Raw genomic sequence first — 23,923 nt, forward strand, 5'->3', positions numbered from 1 at the left:
CAGAATAGGAACTAGGATTAGGTGTTTAAATTTATAAAAATGCTTTAGTGATTTTAAATGTTATTTAAAAAGTCCAAGCAATTGCCGTGATATACCATGCTTTAATTTAAGACAGAGCTCTCTGAAAAATATTGGAGACAATGTGTGAAAATAAGAAGTGAGTACATTTTCTACATAAACCGCACCTCGCCCCCAACGCTTTGTGTTTTATATAGACTGGAGGTAGCTTCTAGCTTCAGATAGTTATAAGCATGTTTTCACCCACATACGTGTCTGGTGGGACATCTGAAAGTCTTTGTCACACGAGGCAGTTCTGTGCATTTCAGGGTGTCTAGCATCTCTGGCCTCCACCCACTGAATGCAAATAGTACTCTCAACATTGTGACTACCAAAAATGTTCCCCCAAATTTTCAAAACATCTCCCGGAGGGCAGCAACGCCTCCATTGCACACCTCTGCTCGAGATTAAGGAGTGCTATGGAAGAGTTTTGAACAAGGAAGTGGCATGATCAGATGGGGAGCGAGAGGCTTGACTAGCAGCAAGAAGGTGGAGAGAAGGCTATTCTGTAATGACCCAGACTTGAGATGAAGGGTAGGGAGGGCTGAGAGAAAGTGGATTAGAGAAATAACGTGGGGTTAGAATCGATGCGGGTTGTTGATTACCTGACAGGGTGAGGAGGGAGAGGGAGAATTAGGGAACAATTTCCTGCGTCTGATCAGAGCTGCCCAAAGAGGAATGGCCTGGTCACCTGGGCAGGATGTTCCTTGCTCTTAGAGGAGTGTTTCTAATCTTCAACACTGTTGACATTTTGGACCAGCTAATTCTTTGTTGTAGGGGGCTATCCTGTGTATTGAGGATGTTTAGCAGCATCCCTGGTAGTTACCCACTAGATGCCAGTAGCATCGTCTCCCAGTTGTGACAGCCACAAACATCCCCTGAGTTGAGAACCACTGCCTTTGAGCCCTAAAAGATGGATGTGCACTTAGAGAAGATGCCTGAGGGGGGCGCTCAATGACTTGTCAGTTCCCTTCCATACCAAGTATAGCTTTGAACTTCTCTCCCTGGGGCTGGGCCTTGCTCTGGTTCTGTTGAGAGGATGCTCACAGCTTCTCAGACCTGGGACATGGTGGCCCTTTCCACGGAGGAGAAGACCTAAGCAACCATTGATCCTTAGCATTGATCCCAAGATGGAAGGAAGAGGGAGAAGGAGGGAAGGAAGGAAGACAGACTTGCCAGTATGTGGCAAACCCAACTCTGACACTTACCCTGCTCTAATGCAGGAGTTTGTAGCAGAAGCCCAAATTCCAACCCAGGTCACCCCTCAGCCCTCTGAGCATCATGCAGGTCTAGGTTTCATGATCACTGTCATCTGTAAAATGGGATGGTAATAAGCTGCTCAAGACTGACCTAACTGAACCAGAGTTAGGTGGGAAGAAAGTGGGGAGGGAGGGCTGGAGCTGGAGACGCTTTCTAGGGTGTGAGTGGAGGCTCATAAAAGGGATTCTAACCAAGAAAGGCAGGTTCTAGATGCTTGGGGAGGAGGGGGCTGGATGGTCCTTAAGGGTAGTCTTAAGGGTGAAGTCCCTGTTAGGTAGGTAGTATTCTTATCACGTCACAGGCAAGGAAGTTGTGTCACACAGTTGACAAGTGCAAAGCTGGGACGCGAATCCAGCTCTGTCTGATTTCAGAGCCTGCATTTTCAAATACTTCCATCTGCTGCTCCCAAAACAGGGGACTTTGGGGAAGGTAAGGACTAGAAATGTAGAAAGCAGCTTGAGGTGGAGATTGATGCTGAATTGGGGAGCAGGGCAGATTGTTCTAGAACCCAGCAGGTCTGAAAGGGAAGAGAGGGAGGAAGAAGGGAGGAGGGGCAGTGGGCTGACTGGTGAGCCAGCCCTCTCCTGTCCCCAGCCCCTCCCCCAGCTGCCCCTTCCAGGCCCCTGCCTGCCAGGCACCGAGAGAGCGGTGGGAGCAGATAAACAAGTTATTCATCACTGCCCTGGGCAGGCTGGCACCGACTCCAGGCCCTTCCCGAGTCCCAGGGAGGTGGGGGCCCAGCCAGGGATTGGGAGGGACGGGTGCGTCTTCACGGTGGGAATAGGAGCATGGACCAGAGAAGCTGTGGAACCCAAAGGCTGCTGCCTCGGCCACACGCTCGCAGGCAGAGCCCTCAATGTGCCTCTTCTTCAGCAAATCCGTGCTGTTGGTGTAGCAACAATCATCTCTAAACTCAGTGAGCACTGTTTATTGGAGTGCCAGGCATGGAGTGCACTGTGCACTGGTCCTCTTATTTCATCCTCGTCAGCCCTGTGAGGCAAACACTATTACCTGCCCATTTCACAGGTGGGAAACAGAGGCATGAAGACGTGAAAGTGAGCTAGGTTCAGGTCCAGGCTGTACCACTTGTTTCTAGGTCACAGTAGGTGCCAGAGGTGGGATTTGAACTCGGGTCCTGAACCGAAGCTCATTGTATTATCCAATACTGGTTCATCTGCCTTCCTTTCATTCCTTCCTCTTGCCCGTCTCTTCTTTCTCTCCTCCCCTCCTTTACTCCTTCCCTCCCTCTTTCTCTGTTTCTTTTCTGCAAACACTTATTAGGCACCAGCTGTGTACCAGGCTCTGTGCTAGGCACAGAGGACAAAGTAGTGAGCAAGATGGACCTGGCCCCATCCTCGTGGGTTCTCGCCACAGCCCCTTGCAGCACGTGTGTGCCCAGAGCCACTGGGTGACATGACCCCAAATGCCCTTTGCCCCTTGCAGTGCCCCAGGAGGGCCAAGCTGGAAGTGGGCTCCGGCTTTCCCTCCTGTGAGGGACCCTCCCTGTGTGGGAGAGCAGGGTTAAGGCGAGTCTGTGCAGAGCGGGTGTTACAACAATGGCTTTGTTTGCAAGCATGCCCTGCCCTTGTGGTCGGCTGCTGGTCAAAGAACAGAGGAAGCTCAGCGAGCAGGGCCGGCTGCTCAGCCTTTCCTTTTGGCCGGTTACATAATCTGCCACAGCAGATGTGGAAATTTTCCACGCCCCAGCGCGAGGGAAAGACAGGGGACTGAGTGCACAGGCGGGCGGGGGCTTTGATTTGCTTTCTTAGGCTGGCTCCCGTGGGCATCCACTGCTAGGGGGTACATTATTCTTCCTAACTTTGGTGCATCTGAAACATTTCATAATGAAAGAAAAAGAAACAAATGGAACAAGATTTACAGCATAAAACCATCTGCGTGTATGAAATACATTCTAAGATACAAAAAGTAACAAGTATTTTGCCAGGATGTAGGCATATTTGCTGAAGAATATCAAACACATTAGCAGGGACAGAGAATGAGACAGAGAGAGACAGAGAGGCAGAGAGAAACTAGGGCAGGGCCCTGCCCTGACCAAAGATGACAAGACCAACTAATTACAAATTTTAATTATAGGCAAAATACTGTCCGGGAAATAGACGTGTTGTGATAAAGAGTAAAGACGTTAGAAATGCATTGCCCAGTTCGAATCCCAGCTCTACCACTTATTGGCTCCATGATCTTGGGCAAATCACCTCTCTGAGGCTCAGTTTTCCCGTCTACGAAATGGGGATAATAATCAGACCTATGTCACAGGTTTGCTAAAAGCATTAAGCGAGTACATTATACAATGTGATTCGGTCCAGAATACTTGGTCTGTCCCCATTCTTCTTACACAATCGTTAAAAAAAAAAAAAAAAAAAAAAAAGAGCATGGACTTTGTGGTCAGGCAGACCCTGGCCCCCAACTTGTGTGAATTTCATTTTAAACACAGCACCCCTAAGAGGTCAGGTCTCAGAGCGAGGCTGGGGCCCAAGGTCACGCCGCTGGTAAATGACTGAACTGGGCTCCAACTCAGGTTTAACCCTCCAGCGCCTAACCACTGCTCGGCACGTGCACACTTGGCAGGGAAAATTCCAGGGGTTATAACAAGGGCTGGCGCAGGCTGCACCTTTCAGGCCAGCAGCTACTCACACCCTTTCCTACCTCTTCTCTGTGGTCACCTGCAGTGGAGGTAACTGCCCACTCCACAGCCACAAGCCCGGCCTTTGGCTTGTGTCCAGGATGCCCAGAGAGGCTGGTGGTGGAGGCAGCCCAACCAGAGGGAGGGGTCAATTTCCTAAGGCAGAGCGGGGCCCTCAGGGCCTAGAACTGCAGAAGGGAAGAAGGACCACCTCTGGCTGCTCGACCAGTGATGCTGTGGGGTTCATTAGGGACAGGTCTCTAGAAATAGGCCAAGAGGACGATTCCAAGGGACTCTGGGCTGACGTAGAAGCCAGGACTGTCCCCAGCCTGTTAGGAAGAGCCCCAGCTCTGGTAATTAGGAAAGAAAGGAGGGGCCGGCCCCGTGGCGTAGTGGTTAAGTGCGCGCGCTCCGCTGTTGGCAGCCCGGGTTCGGATCCCGGGCACGCACTGACACACCGCTTGTCAGGCCATGCTGTGGCGGCGTCCCACATAAAGTGGAGGAAGATGGGCACGGGTGTTAGCTCAGGGCCAGTCTTCCTCAGTGAAAAGAGGAGGATTGGCATGGATGTTAGCTCAGGGCTGATCTTCCTCACAAAAAAAAAAAAAAAAAAGAGCACCTGTGAGCCCCAGACCCATTCATCCAAATGCCAACCTGGCATCTCTCGTGGATGCCCCACCAGCATCTCAAACTTAACATGTCCAAGTCGGAGACCATGATCCTCAACAGCGTCCAATCCTCCCTAAATGGCAACCTCGCTAAATGGCAACTTCATGCACCCTGCTGCTCACTCCAGAAACCCGAGGGACATCCTTAAGTCATTCATTCATTCACTCACTCATCAAGTGGTCTGTGGGCATGTGCTGTGTGCCGGCCACCGAGCCTAAGCACTGAGGATGTCATGGCTCACAAACATCCCGTCAAAGAATTCAGAGTGGCTCTGTCTCAGCTCCCAGAATCTACTGGCCCCCAATTCTGTTTTATTCTACTCCCAAAGTATAGCTTGAATCCACCCCTTTTCCCTTGCCATTACTTCTATTGCTGTCGTCCAAGGCACCCAGAGCAGGAGCCCCCCGTCTTGCCTCCCCGACGCCATTCTTGCTTCTTTCTGATGCAGCCCTCACATGGAAGCCAGAGAGCTCTTTGGATATAAATCAGAGCCCATCCTTTTCCTCTCAAAGCGTCTCAGCTCCTCCCCCTGCCGTGCTCTGCTGCAGCCCCAGCCTCGTCTCACACTCGCCTTCTTTCTATTCCTTGAGCACTATTTCTGGCCTCGGGGTCTTTGCCATTCTGTTCCCTCTGCCTAGCATGCTTTTCCCTATGCTCTTGGCTTGATGAACTCCTACTAGTCTTTCAGATGTTGCCCTACTGTCATATCCCTGAAGGAGCTTTCTCTTGGCCTCAATCTGAATCGGGTCCTTAAGTTATTTGCAGTCACAGCAAATAAGACACCTCATCACTGTTGAATCAAGCCTGACATTTGACTCAGACGTTTCTCTCGTTACTTCCCGTCTCCACTACACTGCACCTCCGTGAGGGCAGGGACCGTGTCTGCCTCGCTCACACTGTGTCACCAAAGCAGGCACTCAACAAACATTCGTGTAACAAATATGGTATTTTCAGAGCTTCTGCTGTATACCCCTGCACACTGTGAGCCCCCAAAGTCATACCCCAGGGACGCCCTGTGGAGGAGGGCACCTCTTCCCCCTACTTCCCCAGAATCCTTCAGAACACCATCTGAAACCCAGATGCTGTGGATAAGCTCACGGCCGTGGGAGTCAGGTCTACACTCACTGACCGGGCGAACTCGGGCAGGTTTCTTACTGGCTCTCAGGCTCTGTCTGTGAATTAGGTGGTTGTGTCCTTACAGGGCTCTTGTGGCAGTCTGACCAGGCCCTGGATGTGAAGCCCTCCGCACGTGCCCAGCCTGTACCTGTGACTGTATTTGTTGTGTAGTTCATGGCATCTGCAGCCGCAGTAATACAGCCTTTCACTTTTTGTGTTTGCTTAGATATTTTCAGCTGCCTTATCTCCTGAAGTCCTTGTGAGTACACCACACCTGTGGGCTGGGCTGGGCTGGGCTGAGGTTCACATCTCCATTTGACAGATAAGGAACCAGAGGCTCGTCGAGGTGAAAGGATCTGCCCAATGTCCTGGAACTTGGTAAGTGGAACAGCTGGGACCCATGCCCGGTGCCGCTGGCTGTGCCCACCCCGCAAAACACGCTCCGTGGGCCTGGTGGGTGACAAGCCTTTTCCAAGGAGCTGTGGCTCCCCCACTCCCTGGTTCACAGCTGGGGTCCTTCCTGCCAGCACCGTCTGTGTCCCCAGACCAGCTTCCGCAGTTTGCAGAATGGGTATGGGGCGCCGGGAGCCTTACCTTCCTCTGGATGCAGGGCCCGCCTACCCTGGGGCCCGTCGGTGGCTTCTGTGGCTTCTGAGGCAGAAGGAGGCAGAGATGGCCCTGAGAAGGAAGACACCTGTGCTCCTCTCCCCTCGCAGCTAGAGCTTGACAGGACAGTGGCGCCCCTCCCTCCTGCTCTGCCTGCTGCCGGGAGAGCCTCCTCGTAGGTCAAACTCCAAATTCCATCCTTGCCTGCAGCAGGAATTAGAGGAAGCGTGAATGATCTCCCTGGGGCCGGAGAGAGGCCAAGCCCGTCCCCGAATCCTTGAACTTGAATTCCAAGCGGGCTCCTGTGGGGAAGATGGCACGTCCTGAGCTCCACCCATGCGGCCTCCATCAGGGCGGGCACCTGGTGTGGGTGCATGGCAGGGACGGGTGGGGGAGCCACTGGAGCCCAGGGCACCATCCGGCTTCACTCACCCACTCTTCCCCTGGCCCGCCTCCACACTGGGAACAGGCGGGCTTGGGACGAGCTGGAGGAAGGGGGAGGGGAGATGCTGGCGGGGGAGGCACGGGACAGAGGGAAAGTCCCAGGAAAGCATTGGCAGTGTGGCCCCAGCGCTGCAGCAGCAGACACAGCGACCCCCCTGTGTTCAGCCCCTTCTCCGTGAGCTCTCCAGACCAAGGCAGGGCAAAGAGGAGGCGTCTGGGGCCCAGAGGAGCTGTCAGGAGTGATCAAGCCACTGCCAGGGGCCCACGTCTGGCCCACGACACCAGAACAGGGACAGCAGTGGGGACGCTCAGAGCATTAAAAAATTTTTTTGAATAGTTACTAGCATTTGCAAGCCAAGAGACTTTAAAGAAGACTCTGGATTTCCCACTCTCACAGAACAATCTGAAGATCTGGCCACACTGGGTCCACATGGCCACAGGACAGCCACTGGCTGGAGCAGAGTCATGGCCACCCCCTCTCACCGCAGACAAGACCTCCCGCCTGCCTCTCCCCTTCACTTGACCAGCCTGGGCACTGGGGGTGCAGCCCCTGGCAGAGCAATTCAGAAAGAACAGTGATAACGAATATGCACAGGCTCTAAGTGGTTTCCACCACTCTGCTTACTTGCTCTTTCCAACAGGCCTCTAGGACAGGTCCTAGTATTGTCTCCATTTTACTGATAAGGAAACAGAGGTAGAGAGAGGTGAGTCACTTGCCCAAGGTCACCCAGCTGGTAAGTGGCAGAGCCAGGATTTGAACCCAGGCCATTTAGTTCCCGATTGCTACAGGAGCAGCGGCAGGTGGCTTAGAGATGCGCTGCCTAGGCGGAGGGCTGCCTGGATGCAGAAAGACCCGGCAATTGGCTGGACAGCACCATGAATGAGGGCCTGCAGGGAATGGCCTGCCCAGGGGGACAGATGTACAGAAGGAACAGCTGGGATTGGAGAAAGGAGACAGAAAGACAGAGGGCCAGGGAATGGACAGCCTGAGACTGGGGCCACAGTACCAGGAAGGCAGTGGGGTGCCATAGAAGATGCACTGCTCTCCCAACCTGGGGTCCAGTCCTGACCTCTTGGGGCAGGTCTAGGGAACCATGGGCATGTTCCAGGTCACAGAGCCTACAGGCGAGGCATGTAGACCAGCGAGGCAGGCCAGGTGGGGCTGTGGCCGACTGGACAGCCTGTGTCCCAGCTGACGAGGACTGCCACAACTCAGCTCCAACTGAAGGAACACAGGCCCAATGGGGCCAGACCTTCTGATTGTTCTGGAAAAATGAGAAGTCCAGAATTTTGTATAAAGTCTCATGACTATTAATCTATGAGGGCCAGATGTGGCCCTCTGGTCACTGGCTTTGTTACCGCACAAAGGGCACAATCTGCTCGCCGCAAGACAGAAGCCAATTGTCAAGAGGCAAGATGGTGGAAAAGAAAGGGCAGTTTATTACAGCTTGCTAGCAAGAGGGAAGATGGCCGACTAATGTCTCAAAGAGCCATCTTACAGAACAAAGACTACAGGCCGGTTACAGAGAGCTGGCCTCCAAGTGGGGGAGGCATCTGGTCCCAGGGCAGGGGCATCCGTCTGATTACTGGGTGGAGGCATCTGGTCTCAGGGTGGGGGCATCCATGTGGTCTTAGTTCCTGACAGTCTTTTGTTTTACTTGATATGCATCAGAGACTGCAGCAATGCCCTCTACCCTGATCTTTCAGTTGTCATTGATGATGGCCATCAGCACAGACCCTCTGCCCAGGTTCAGTTCATCACTTTCCTAAGGAACTCAAAAGAACAAAGTTATCAACTTATAGCAGCTGGGAGGGGCCATAAAGTCCAGAGTTGATCAGAGGTCGTTCTAAGTCACAATATGGTTTCCCCTCTACAATATGGCTTCCCTCAATGTCAATCCTGTATTGAGCTTGTATCAGCTTGTTACCTCCGACAGTTTCTCTGATTGTCAGGCTTTTGTATCCTCTCTTGGTGCTGTAAAGAATAGGAGAGAATGGTGGTACTGATGAGAGATTTTCACATATTGAGGTATATGAGGTAACTATTTGGGTTCAAAACTAATTCGGCTAGAGCTAAAGAAGCTTGACTTATGGCCTATCAAACATACATTGTACATTTGCTTTAACCATTAAAGAAACACTCTCTAAAGATAAAAATGCAGGGGTCGGCCCGGTGGCGCAAGCGGTTAAGTGCGCGCGCTGCGGCGGCCTGGAGTTCGCAGGTTCGGATCCCCGGCGCGCACCGACACGTCGCTTGTCAAGCCATGCTGTGGCGGCATCCCATATAAAGTAGAGGAAGATGGCCACGGTTGTTAGCTCAGGGCCCATCTTCCTCAAGAAAAAAAGGGGAGGATTGGCATCAGATGTTAGCTCAGGGTTAGTCCTCCTCACAAAATAAATAAATAAATAAATAAGAATGCATACTTCCCCTCCTATGCCCTATTGGTAATAACACTTGTATTAGTCCCTTTCCCGTCCTCATGGTCATGTTGACCTGCTAATTTGCAACTGAATACCTCTTTGAAACTTTGATGAATATGTATCCTGGGCATGTTTAATGTATGTTCTTTGCTCTAAAAAGGTATAAGACTGTACTGAAAACCACGCTTCTCCAGAATGTTTTCTTCCTTTGTGGAAACTGCCTTCCCGGATTATAGTCCTCACCCTGGCTCAAGTAAAACTCACCTTATCTCTCTTATCTATAGAATGGTTATTGGTTATTTTGCATCAACAGTACAACTTTGGAGAACTTTTTGGAAGATTCCTATAAAGTTAACAGATACCTGCCCTATGGCCCAGCAATTCCACCTTAGGTATTTATTAAGAGAAATGAAAATATTTGTTCCTGCAAAGACTTATGCACAAATGTTCATCGAAGCCTTGCTTATAATAGCACCAAAGTGGAAATAGGCCATCAACAGGAAAATGGACAGCAAACTGTGCTGCCTTCATACTGATACCGGCTCAAGACAAGGTTGACATAAGGGAAACCATATTGTAGAAAAGAAACCCTATTGTAACTTTGAATGACCTCTGACTAACTAACCCAGCTGGATATGCACCCTCCAGGAGATCTGACTGCTCTATAGATTTTACAACCCCTGCTGGTGCATGTACCTCCCAGCTGCGATAAGGTGATAACTTTGTTCTTTTGAGCTCCTTAGGAAGGTGCTGACCCCTGAATAGGGAGTCTATGCTGATAGCCATCATCAGTGAAAACTGAAAGATCTGGGGTGGCGACTCCCTGTCTGTAACCTCAGACAGTCAACATTCCTAAGCCCCTCCCCTATAACCCACCAGCCTACATAACTGCTGTAAGATTTTGTGCCCCCTTAAGATGGTTGTTTGAGACGTTAGCCGGCCATCTTCTCCCTTGCTCACAAGCTGTAATAAACTGCCCTTTCTTTTCCACCATCTTGCCTCTTGACTGTGGGCTTTTGTCTCACGGTGAGCAGATCGTGCCCATTGTGCGGTAACAATACTCTGTGGGAACCATAGTCATTTTCAGTAGGAATGAACTACTGACACATGTAATGCTGATGCAGAACCTCTTACTCTCAAATTCACGTGCCTGGTGAGCAATAAGCCAATCATTGAGGCACTGGTGCTTGGAGATGGAGAAAGCTTCACGTGAATTGGCCAAAATGAGAAGGTGGGAGGATAGATTCTCCCAAATCTGCCTTGAAAAAAGAAAACAGAGGGGTTTTATAGAGCTAAGGGTCTTGGGAAGTGAAGTTTTGGAGAAACAAAGGGGAAGTCCGTGATCCTTTCACTCCAATAAACCCTTGGGCAACCAGACTGTGGGCCACAGCAGAAACTGGGGGCTGATTATCTGGTGGTCTTAACTTCCTTAAAGGCAGTTCTTTCTTCTGCAAAACATGCTCATAAATCCTTGTGACCCTTGAGTCACCCCTCAGGTTAAACAAGAAAACAGCAAATTAACAAGACTAACTTCTTTTCATCTGTGTCTGTGTTGGGAACAAGGTCCAAGGGTAATCACATTCTTATTGAATATTTACAGTAACTCTTAGGTACCCAGCTTCAGTGCAGTAGATGAATCTCAGAAACATTATGCCAAGCGAAAGAAGGCAGACACAAAGGAGTACATACCTTATGATTCCGTTTATATGAAGTTCAAGAACAGGAAAGATGGGACCGGCGCGGTGGCACAAGCGGTTAAGTGCATGCGCTCCACTGCGGCAGCTCGGGGTTTGCCGGTTCGGATCCCAGGTGCGCATCGACGCACCACTTGTCAAGCCATGCTGTAGCGGCGTCCCACATAAAGTGGAGGAAGATGGGCACAGATGTTAGCCCAGGGCCAGTCTTCCTCAGCAAAAAGAGGAGGATTGGCAGATGTTAGCTCAGGGCCGATCTTCCTCACAAAAATAATAAATTAATTAATTAATTTAAAAAAAAAAGAACAAGAAAGCTGAATCTATGGTGTTAGAAGTCAGAGAGTGGGAGATAAGAATGGACTGGAAGGGGTGCTTTCTGGGATGATGGAAATTTCTACATCTTAACTTGGGTATATACGGTTGTTCAAGCCCATCTGACTGAATGATTAAGTTTTGTGCATTTTATCATATGCAATATTCTCTCAAAAAAATTGAAGAGATTGTACCAACAATGAGTTCAGCAAATGCAGTTCTTGCTTCTCTGGTGGTGGAGGCTGTAGTCCTTGCCCACCTCTGACCTTCCAGGAGTTAGTTCCAGCCCATTGTCTCCACGTGAGAATGCAGGTCCCAGTGTTGCCAAAGCACCTGAATTTTCAAGAGAAATCCCAAAGTCTGGGTTTTTGTTTTTGTTTGTTTGTTTTGTTTTCTTTTGTTTTTTTGCTGAGGAAGATGTGCCCATCTTCCTCTACTTCATATGTGGGACCCCTGCCACAGCATGGCTTGATAAGTGGTGCGTCGGTGTGCACCCGGGATCTGAACCTCAGAACCCCGGGCCACCGAAGCAGAGCATGTGAACTTAACGGCTACGCCACCGGGCTGGCCCCACAAAGTCTGGGTTTTTATGTGAACGCTCCTAATTTATAAGTTTTGGTGAGTAATTCAAAATTAACAAAAATACTTAAAACACTGTATGTGTCAAGCGATGAACGTGACTCTCGGTTGTAACCCTGTGTGATATTGTGGTTTATAATAAGAAATAGATATTTGGTCTCTGTCCCTCTTCTTGGCACTGAGCTCCTAAAATTCTTGGAATTTCCTAAATGAGAAGAGTAATCCAGGTATCTTTTGTTCTGTTAATGAGGTGACTTTTGGACCCCACGAATGATGGGGCTGGTTGCCTGAAAAACCAACCAGATAATTAGATGATTGGAACTTTTAGTACCCACCCACCCCAAACCTCCGTGGAGGGAGAGGGGCTGGAGGTTGAATCAATCACCAATGGTCAATGATTTAATCAATTATGCCAGTGTAATGAAGCCTCCATAAAAGCCCAAAAAGAACAGGGTTCTGAGAGCTTCCGGGTAGGTGAACCCATGGAGATTTGTGGAGAGTGACGCTCTCAGATAGACCACAGAAGCTCAGTGCCCTTTCCCCATACCTTGCCCTATGCATCTCTTCCATTTGGCTGTTCCAGAGTTATATCCTTTTATAATCGGTAAATCTAGTAAGTAAAATGTTTCTGAGTTCTGTGAGCCGCTCTAGACAATTAAATGAATCCTAGGAGGGGGTCATTGGAACCTCCGATCTGTTGCCAGTCCGTCAGAAGCATAGGTGACAACCTGGACCTGTGATTGGTGTCTGAAGTGGGGGCAGTCTTGTGGGACTGAGCCCTCAACCTGCGGGATCTGATGCTATCTCCAGGTAGATGGTGTCAGAATTGAGTTGAATTGTAGGCTACCCAGCTGATATCAGAGCATTGCTTGGTGATGGGGGAAAACCCATACGTGGAAATTAGTCCCAGAATCTTACCTTGTATTTCCAAGTCACACCCCATCCTAGTCTGGAATCCTGGCTGAGCTCTACATGAGGTTATGATTCCTTCCTGAATTTTCTACAGCGTTTTGGAAACACACCTTCACCCACCCACACACATACCCCGCAATGTTGCCATTTATTGTAACAACTGCAAAGAGGAAACCCTAAACCCTGAAAGTGGTAAGCTGTCCTAGCCAGCAGGCAAGGGGGGACCAGAGATCCCAACTTGGGAGTAAAACAAGATACACTTTTGACTTAGTGACTGCGAGACCTGGGTCAAGTTAGGCAGCCTCTCTGAGCATTGAGTTTCCTCTGGTGCAAATTGATGTTAACACGCACTTGCAGGGAATTAACTGAGGATTAAAGGAGATGCGGGTGGAAGGCGCTCAGTCAACGTTGGCTCCTTCCTTGTCCCCAAACCTAACCCCCAAGTTAACCATGAGCTGCCTGCCTTGCATTTAGTTGCCAAGCCTTAGTCTTTCTCTTCACAATGGTTTCAACAAGGGAAAACTGTCTATTTTCTCCCTCTCTCTCTCTTTTTTTTTTTTTTTGTTTTATTTGTTTCTCACTCCCAGAGTCATGGTTCCACAAACGTGGGTGGTGTTTCATCTACAGTGGCTGCAGGACAGGGTCGGGGTTAAGAACCCAGAGACGGGGCAGGCAGACCCAGGTCCTCATTCTGGCTTCTCTGCTCATAGTTGTGTGTTCTTGCGCAAATGACTTAAGTGCTCTGAGCCCAGATTTTCTCAACTGAAAAAGGAGATATCATGATAATAGTACCGAGCTTTTCCGGAGGCTTCATGGCATATCACAACAGATTGAATGCAGAAGCAGATGTGAGAATCCAGCTGTCTTCTATTCAACTAGATGTTAAAGAGATTTGCAAATGTGTAAAATAATGCCACTCTTCTCAGTAAATTTTTTGGGAAAATATGATTGTTTTTCATAAAAATGTTATTTATTTAACAAGCAATGGGTTTGTTATTGTTCTTTTAAAAATAATAAATATTTTAAATTGTTTCTTCATTTAAATGTCTAATTCGGGGGGCTGGCCCAGTGGAGTAGTGGTTAAGTTCGTGTGCTCTGCTTCAGCAGCTGGGGTTTCGAGGGTTCGGGTCCCAGCCACGGACATACGCACTGCTCATCAAGCCATGCTGTGGCAGCGTCCCATATACAAAATAGAGGAAGATGGGCATGGATGTTAGCTCATGGCTAATCTTCCTCAGCAAAAAGAGGAAAATTGGCAACAGATGTTAGCTCAGGGCCGATCTTCCTCACCAAAAAAAAAAAAAAGTCTAATTCAGCAAATAGCTATAGATATAACCCCAATAAATGAAAGCTCTTTGGGGTCCTTCATTTTAAAGAGGTCTCAAAACCAAAAAAGTTTGAAAACTGCTGCTCTGTGACAAACTTGATATGAGCCCATGCATCTGGGGAAACTCTTGTAAATTTTCTGTCTAAACCCAAAGCCAGGGGCCGGCCCAGTGCAGTAGTGGTTAATTTCACGTGGTCTGCTTCGGGAGCCCAGGGTTCACAGGTTCAGATCCCGGGTGAGGACATACACACTGCTTATCAAGCCATGCTGTGGCAGACGTCCCACATATAAAGTAGAGGAAGATGGGCACAGATGTTAGCTCAGGGCTAACCTTCCTCACAAACGAACGAAAAAAAAAGCAAAGCCATACAATGTGTTAATGCTCCCTGGAAAGCCCATTTGTGGGAGTAGAATCTGTGTGAGAATGTTGTTGGTAACTTAGTAGACCTTGCCGGTCAGTGCGGAGTGGATTGTTAATGAATCAACAAGAACTGCATTTACATTAATCGCTAAACACTTTAACAGCAGGTCCTCCATGATTGAGAGGTTGAAGTTTGGAGTGTGACTTCTACACATTTGGTGATTATTGGAGTGGAACAGGGCCCCGTGGAAGCCAGCTTGCCCAGAACTGGGTCTGGGTTACAAGGGGTTACAAGAGGTGGTCAACTGTCAATCAGCATTGGCATCCTTTGAGTTCCAGCATGGGGCGAGCTGCCATGCATGTACTCAGGTGCCTGAGCTCTGCCTTCAGTGTTTGGTTAAATCCTGGCTCTACTAATTTTGTGGTTTACAGCAAGTTACTTCGCCTCTCTGTGCCTCAGTCTCCCCATTTGTCAAATAGTTAGTGTTCTTGCAAGGATTAAATAAAAGAATTATCTGAGGTGGGGAATGGCCAGCAAAATCTGTCCTTTCCCTTCCTAGACTACTCTGACCAGCCCCACGTGTGACTAGGTACAGCCAGCTCTTGCTAATGGACCAAGAGGGGATGTTATCTATGGTGACTTCTGCCCTCCTTGCTTAAGAGGGAGCTCCTGGCCCTGAGCTTCCACTCTTTTCCGACTTTCCGCTGGTCAGGATGGTGACCACGGGGATGGCCGTGGAGGCCACGTGTGGAAGACAGTACTGCTGCCAACAGCCTGGGTTCCTGATGGAGAAGAGAAGCCGCTGACTTGGAGCCTCCCCGAGGACTGAGAAGTGAGACAGAAAGGATTTCCTTTCTTTTTTTAATTGAGGTAACATCAGTTTATAACATTATATAAATTTCAAGTGTACGTCATTATATTTCAATATCTGTATGGATTACATGGGGTTTACCACCAAAAGTCTAGTTGCCATCTGTCACTGTACAAATGTGCCCCTTTCCCCCTTTCCCCCTCTCCTCCCTTCTTCCCCTCTGGTAACCACCAAGCTCTTCTCTGTACCTAGTGTTTGTTTGTTTATCTTCCACATATGAGTGAAATCGTATAGTAATTATCTTTCTCTGTCTGACATTTCACTTAGCATAATACCCTCAAGGTCCTTCCATGTTGTTGAAAATGGCAAGATTTCATCTTTTTTATGGCTGAGTAGTATTCCATTGTGTATATATACCACGTCTTCTTTATCCTTTCATCTGTTGATGGGCATGTAGGTTGTTTCCAAGTCTTGGCTATTGTGAATAATGCTGCAATGAACACAGAGGTGCATATATTTTTTTGAATTAGTGTTTTCATGTTCTTTGGATAAATACTCAGAAGTGGAATAGCTGGATCATATGGTATTTCTGTTCTTAATTTTTTGAGGAATCTCCATACTGTTTTCCAAACTGGTACTGGTTGTACCAGTTTGCATTCCCACCAGCAGTGTATGAAGGTTCCCTTTTCTTCACAACCTCTCTAACACTTGCTATTTCTTGTCTTTTTAATAATAGCCATTGTGACGGGTGTGAGGTGATATCTTATTGTAGTTTTGATTTGCATTTCCCCGATGATTAGTGATGTTGAACATCTTTTCATGTGCCTGTCGCCCATCTGTATATCTTCTTTGTAAAAATGTCTGCTCAGATCCTCTGCCCATTTTTTAATCGAGTTGTTTGTTTTTTTGTTGTTGAGTTGTGTGAGTTCTTTATATATTTTGGAGATTAATCTCTTACCAGATACATGATTTGCAAATATCTTGTCCCAGTTAGTGGGTTGTCTTTTCATTTTGTTGATGGTTTCCTTTGCTGTACAGAAGCTTTTTAGTTTGATGTAGTCCCATTTGTTTAATTTCTCTTTTGTTTCCCTTGCCTGAGTAGACACAGTATTGGAAAAGATACTGCTAAGACCAACATCAAAGAGCATACTACCTATGTTTTCTTCTAGGAATTGTATGGTTTGGGGTCTTACCTTCAAGTCTTTAATCCATTTTGAGCTAATTTTTGTGTATGGTGTAAGATAATGGTCTACTTTCATTCTTTTGCATGTGGCTGTCCAGTTTCCCCAACACCATTTATTGAAGAGACTTTCCTTTCTCCATTGCATGTTCTTGGCTCCTTTGTTGAAAATTACTCATAGATGTGTGGGTTTATTTCTGGGCTCTTAATTCTGTTCCATTGATCTGTGTGTCTGTTTTTCTGCCAGTACCATGCTGTTTTGATTATTACAGCTTTGTAGTATATTTTGAAATCAGGGATTGTGATGCCTCCAGCTTTGTTCTTTTTTCTCAGGATTGCTTTGGTTATGCAGGGTCTTTTGTTGTTCCAGGCCTTCTTTTCTTAAGCCATGTCTTTGCTGGGTCTCTTGTTACAACAGCTCAGTCTTTTATCCTAAAACATTTGTGCAGAGCATTTGGAAGAGTGTCTGCCCATGATAAGCACTGGGTAAGCTTTGCAATTAGGACTCTGCTGTCTTGCTCTGGAAGGAGACACCTAGTCTTGTCTCTCATCACAGAAAACATACACATAACACATTCTTAATCTTAATCACTGCACTAAGTGTGTGGTCTGAGCAAGTTACTTCCCTCTGATGTTGCTTCATCTTCTGTTAAACAAGGGAGAAATAATAGCACCTCCTCCACAGGGTAGTGGTGAGGCATCGATGAGATAATCTATGTAAACTAGTGAGTACTCTGTGAGTGTTAAATAAATGTGTGCTTTTATTTTAGTGACTATTTTCAATACTCCTGGTAGAGATTGTCTCACAAATTTCCACTTGTTGAAGTTCTTTTTTTTTTTTTTTTTGTGAGGAAGATCAGCCCTCAGCTAACATCCATGCCAATCCTCCTCTTTTTGCTGAGGAAGACTGGCCCTGGGCTAACACCTGTGCCCATCTTCCTCCACTTTATATGGGATGCCGCCACAGCATGGCCTGACAAGCGGTGCCTTGGTGCCCGCCCGGGATCTGAACCCGGGCCGCCAGTAGCGGAGTGCACGCACTTAACCGCTAAGCCGCGGGGCCGGCCCTGAAGTTCTTCTGAATCTTGATTCAATCCCTGTATCTAGCAAATGGTTTGCCCAGCTGAGTGAACACCTGAAAATTAGGAACATCTGGTTTCCAGTCCCAGGCCCCTTCCTGTCCCCACATAGCCACAGCCCATGGGGAGCCGTAGTAAAATAGAGAAGGCTGATAATGGGACCCATTAGCCACGCCTTATGAAATGTCACTGCCCTCGTGGTGCCTGTTGACATCATGGCTATAGTCTATGCCTTAATCCAAAGCCTGGTTCAAAGAAGCAAACTCTCCCAAATGTTTCATAGGTCACATATTATATCACTGTCTCTAATGTCCTCTAAATTCTGCAGCCCCCATCATCATAATAATGACATCCCATAATGAGCAACAGAAGAGGAGGCTTTCAATGACATTCCATTGCTTACAGCAAAGGTCAGCCAACTACGCCCCCTGCCTCCTCCCCTGTGCCCCACCAGATATGGCCCCCTGCTTGTTTTTGTAAATAAAGTTTTATTGGAACACAGCCATGCTCATTTGTTTACATATTGTTTCTGGCTGCTTTTGTGCTACAATGATAGGCTTGAGTACTTGTGACAGAGACCATATGGGCTGCAGGGCCTAAAATATTTACTCTCTGGCCCTTTGCAGAAAACTGTTGTTGCCCCTTGACTTCCATCATCACCCAGTGAGTTAGTGTCCCCAGAGTTGAGGGCACTGACCGGAAAGAATTTCATCCTCACCTTTCCCTCTCAGAAAGTAGTAAAACCCTCAGGGTGGGGGAAATGTGACTGAAGGGAATGTAGTCCCAAAGCAACTGTCTGGTAACAAAGATCAGCCATTCTCAGAAGCCCTCCGTTGGACTAACAGGCCATTACCATCAACATAGTTATATCTTTGTCTACACCGTTGAGAAAAGTACCGAACAGGACAGGATTGTGAACAAAGCATTCTCTAGAGACTTCTGTCTGTGTTAGATGTTTTCAAACTTTTAAAATCTCAAAATTGGGCCTGCCCCGTGGCTTAGTGGTTAAGTGCGTGCGCTCCGCTACTGGCGGCCAGGTTCGGATCCCGGGCGCGCACCGACGCACCGCTTCTCCGGCCATGCTGAGGCCACGTCCCACATACAGCAACTAGAAGGCTGTGCAACTATGACATACAACTATCTACTGGGGCTTCAGAGAAAAAAAAAATTAAAATCTCAAAATAATATGCCAAGGGTAAGAAGGAAGACAAAAAAGAGTACATACTATATGATTCCGTTTCCTCAAAATTCTAGAAAATGTGAATGAATCTGTTGTGACAGTAGATCAACTTTTCCTGGACGGAGGGATATTACAAAAGGGAACCCACAAACTTTAGGGGGTGATGGGTATGTTTATTAGCTTGATTGTTGTAATGGTTTCATTACACATATGTCAAAACTCTCCCAAGTGTACATTTAAATATGTGCAGTTTATCATATGTCATTTATACTTCAACAAAGTTGGTTTTAAAAAGCGTAAAAGTTTCTATAAATGAGTTCTTACGGAGAAACATAGACCATCACAACAGGAAAGAGAAGCAAGGATTGACACTCAGAGAGGAGACTCAGAGGACTGGGGTACCTGCTTGCTTCCAAGGGGCTTCCATGAAATAGCGGGGGCTCTAAAGGTTATAAAAGTGTGGATGTATTTGGGTGTCCTGGTTCCTCTTTTGAGTACATTTCTACATTTAAATGGGTGTGTGCTTCTTGGTGGAGATACATATTGGTGCTCTGTTTCTTCTATTCAGTGTTAAAATGTCTAGAATTTATTCATTCATGGACTCAGTCATTTAAGTGCAATTATGTGCCAGGCTGTGTTCTAAGCTCTTGTGGGTTAAACAGAAAGCACGGCAGATCTGTCCTCACCGGGCCCCTGTTCCATCATCCTTCTCCTTCTTGGTATCTTCATTTTTTTTTTTTTCCTATGAGGAAGATCAGCCCTGAGCTAAGATCCATGCTAATCCTCCTCTTTTTGCTGAGGAAGACCAGCCCTGAGCTAACATCCATTGCCAATCCTCTTCCTTTTTTTTTCCTCCCCAAAGCCCCAGTAGATAGTTGTATGTCATAGTTGCACATCCTTCTAGTTGCTGTATGTGGGACGCGGCCTCAGCATGGCAGGAGAAGCGGTGCATCAGTGCACGCCAGGGATCCGAACCCAGGCCGCCAGCAGCAGAGTGCACGCAGTTAACCGCTAAGCCACAGGGCTGGCCCCAGTATCTTCATTCTTACCCTCTCCAGGGCCTCCTTCTCCCAGCCTCAAACCACACTCAAGTGTTTCCCAGATTGTCAAATATATGAACATACAAAAGCTTTTCTGGCCGTTGTCTCCCTCTAGCTGCATCTCAGTCTCCCTCTTTCCCTCTGTAGACCAGTTCCTTGGGAGATTAGACTACAGTGGTCTCTTGCAGTGGGTGCTGTGGGCGGAACCCAGATCCCCCTCTGGGGCCAAGGCGCTCACTCCACCAGCTCCTGGGAGAGTGTCTCTGACTGCTCTCAGCTGACTCCCTCCCTAAGAATTGTCCTGGACTAACAGAAACAGCCTCCTCTGCACCCAGTGAGGTCAGCTGGGGGTCAACACCCTTCTCTCAGTCCAGGACGCCTCTGAGGGTTATCCCAGCTGCACAGGCCCTGGAGGTGGGCTGAGGTCTCTATTGCGACCCCATCGCAGCTCATCTTCTCCCTCTGCTCAATCCTCCCTCCCTCCCTCCCTCCCAAGTGTGCTCCAAGGGCACTTCCCAGCAAACCACCTCCAGTCCCATCTCCGTCTCAGGGTGCGACTCTCAGGGGACCCAATCTACGACACCACCTCCACTTCCATCATCCGTTAGCCCATTGCCCCATGGGGATGGAGCTTTTGCCCCTACTCCACTGATGGTCTCCTCTGTCACAAATCCAGGCATGCCTTTCCCCCAGATTTTATCCTCTGACAGGCAGCATTTGAGAATGTGGCTTTCTCCCTCCCTGAAATTTTTCCTCCCCAGGTTCAAGATTCCATTTTCTCCTGCTATCCCCAGTCCCACGCATCTTTGAATTTTTGACTCTTCCTTCTCAGGCACCCAGGTCCTTTCTGCTTCTCAGATGATGGTGTTAACTAAACCCTCATTCTATATCCGTTTCCATTTCTACAGCATCAGCCATCACCTCTGATTGATAAATCCCAAACTGATATCTCTACTTATGACTTCTTCCTTAAACATACATACATATATCTCTCTATCCATGCATCCATTCATCCACCCATCCAACCATCCATCTTTCCAATAAGAATTTTCTGAGTACCTACTATGTGCTAGGTCCTGCCCTAGGAGCTAAGGATACAGTGACGAACAAATACAGTTTACACCCAACTAGACAGCTCCACTGGGCTGTTCTCTAGGCTCCTTGACTCACCAAGACTCAAACCAAACTCTGCTACCCCCTCCGCCATGAAACCCGCTTATCCTCGAGGATCCCCTCCCTGGGGTAGTAACAGTTTGCAAAGTCAGAAATGTGGGGATCGTCCTAGACTGCTCTCCTTCACTCTTCACAGACCCCAGAGTCAACCTCAGTGGTTCTCCCTCCTGCATTCATCTCCTTCCCCCATCTTTACACTACAGTCCTGGTTCAGGCTTTTATAATTTCTTGCCTCAATTTCTGTGCAAATTTCCCAGCTAGCCTCAAGGCCCGTCCCCTTCCAGTTCCTCCTCCACAACCTTGCAGAAGGAGGTGGTTAATCTCCGCTGTTCAACCACGTCATACAGCCTGGATCCCTTTTCTACTCTTCCTGCTGGCTCCTGTGCCCCAGGAGGCTGATTTCGAGAGGCTGTATCACCTGGCCTTCTTCGCTTTCTGGCATCCAGTTAGATTTGGCCAATGGGAGGCACCAGTAGGAGGTCAGAGGGTAGAGGAGAATGGTAGGGGTTCTGCTCCTTGCAGCCTCCCTGGGGTTCTGGCAGCAGCTTCATTCCTCCATGGCCACGGCTCTGCAGAGCTCCAGAGCATTATTCCCTCCCCTTTTCAGCCTAGGAATAACTGTTCCCCACAATGGCCAGACTACAGGGGCTTCACCAACCCTTGTTGGTGCTCCCAATCCTGCCTAAATCTCAACTTACAACCCCTTTATGAAATTACCTTTAGTTAAACTCTTTTGAATGTGATGTCTCTTTTATGCCAGAACCCTGACTCACAAGCCTTCCCACTGTCTGTAGTATAAATTCCACGTGACACACTCTATTGGGATTATTCTCTCACATGTGTACCTCCCCTCCTCTGTTACTGGGAACTTGGGTGTGGAATTCTACTTTTTTTTTTTTCTTTTTGGCATGAGTTCAGTAGATTTTCCAGGAGAAAGTCTTCCCTGGGTCTACCTGTCTGTTCTTCCAAGCAATGGTTTCAATTTTTTTTTTCCTGCAGGCAATGGGGAGTTGTATCATTAAACACTCTTTTGAGTGCAAGCTACAGAAATCCGGCTCAAACCAGTTTAAGCAAAATATCGGGTCACACAACTGGAACCTGCAAAGCTTCAGGTCTGGCGGGATCCAGGGACTCAGATCGTCATCGGGATCTGATTTCTCCAGCTGTGCTCTCTTGTCTTGTTTTTGCTCTCAAGCAGCCTTTTTGTGCATCATGATCTTGAGAAGCTCCAGCTAACATCTACTCAGGTTCAAGTCCTGTAGGAAACGGAGGTTCTCCAACAGATTTGACGACAGTCCTGAGTCCTTGGCCTGACTCTTACTGGTCCACGTTGGGTCACACACCTATTCCTGAACCAATCACCTGGGTCAAGGAGTGCAAGCTCTCTGTCCCTCCCTGCAGTCCTCAGGTTGTTCCCAGAGAAAATCAGGTTGGTGTTTCTAGAAGAACGGGGAGGGTACGCTGGACAGACAAAACCAATGGACATCCACTCCCTTCGCTCACTGGCTTGTTATGAGGATTAAATGAAAAGTGCTTGGCTGGGACATGGCTTGTGATGGATTCTCCTGCAAATGTGTGGCCACATCCTTCCCCTTCCAGAAATCGGATGCCCCCAATCCCCTTCTGTGAGAGAGTCTGGATGTGCCTGAGACTAGAAACAGTCCTTTATCATCTCTCTGTAACCCCTTTTCTTTTCTTTTTCTTTTTTTTTTTGGTGAAGAAGATTGGTCCTGAGTTAACACCTGTTGCCAATCTTCCTCTTTTTGCTTGAGGAAGATTGGCCCTGAGCTAACATCTGTACCCGTCTTCCTCTACTTTGTATGTGGGATGCCGCCACAGCACAGCTTGATTCAAACCTGCAAACCCCAGGTCATGGAAGTCTTAACCACTGTGCCACTGGGCCAGCCCCTGTAACCCCTTTTCTAGCATACACTCCCCTGAGGATCCATACCCCTCCTGTGAACCATTCCAGACTCTTTCTAAAACTATGCAATGTAGACATAGAATGCATGTGTGATCCATCAATTTTATTTTCCCCCAAATAAAAATGAGATCATATTAATAGAGTCTTCTGCAACTGTACTTTTTTCACTTTCTCAGAGATGCCTTCCCATAGTGGTTTACATAATTCTATCTCATTGTCTTAGTGGCTGAATATTCCAGCATCTGGATGAACTAGAGTTTATTTAACTGGTCCCTTCTTGGAGCAAATACTACTGTTTGTTGCCCAATATCGTTTCCCCTTCTCTAATAATAGAACCCTCACATTTCTGACGGGGACGTGACATTCAGAATAAAGACTACAAGTCGCAGCCTCCCAGCTAGGCGTGATTAAGTTCTGCCTAATGGGAGGTGAGCAAAACTGATGCATCGACATTAGGATCATGCCCTTAGAGGGAAGGGGTATGCCCTCCCCGTGCCACTGTCTCTCTTCTCACCAACTAGGATGTGGCTGTGAGACAGAGATATCCTGGCCCACGCAGATGAAGGAGACCCTGCAAGGATGGAAGGAGCCTAGGGTACCAGCCCTGGACTCCTTACAGCTGGACGGCTCAGTGACAGAGCAGCCACAGCAACACAGTTCTCTGTTGTTGAAGCCACTGCTCTTCGGGGTCTCTAGTCCAGCTGGCGAACAATACCTTCAACATGTGGTCCTCCAACCGCAGCATCAGCATCACCTGGGTCACAGCCCAGACCTAGCGAATCCGACTCTGCATTTTAACAAAATCCCCAGGCAATTGTATGCACATTAAAGTTTGAGAAGAACTGCTCTGATACAGTTAATGAAGGGCATTTCAGTTGTTTACTGTTTTCTACTACAAGTAAGGTTGTAGCGAATATTGTGGTCAATGTACTCTCCTGGACTAGAATCTCTCTAGGTCAGATCCTAGACATGGGATTGCTGGTCCATGAAAGATGGGCAGTTATTAAAGTTTTTGACAGTGGTTTGTTTGGCTGTTTTTGATTTTGTTTTTTTAAGGTTTAAGTAGCATCGCCCAGGGAAAGCCTGCTAATCTCTCTCCTAGATAACCTTGCTTCTCAAAGCCTCTTCCAGAAAGG

Source organism: Diceros bicornis, chromosome 26, assembly GCF_020826845.1.
Source record: "Diceros bicornis minor isolate mBicDic1 chromosome 26, mDicBic1.mat.cur, whole genome shotgun sequence".
In the NCBI taxonomy this organism is placed as follows: Eukaryota; Metazoa; Chordata; class Mammalia; order Perissodactyla; family Rhinocerotidae; genus Diceros; species Diceros bicornis.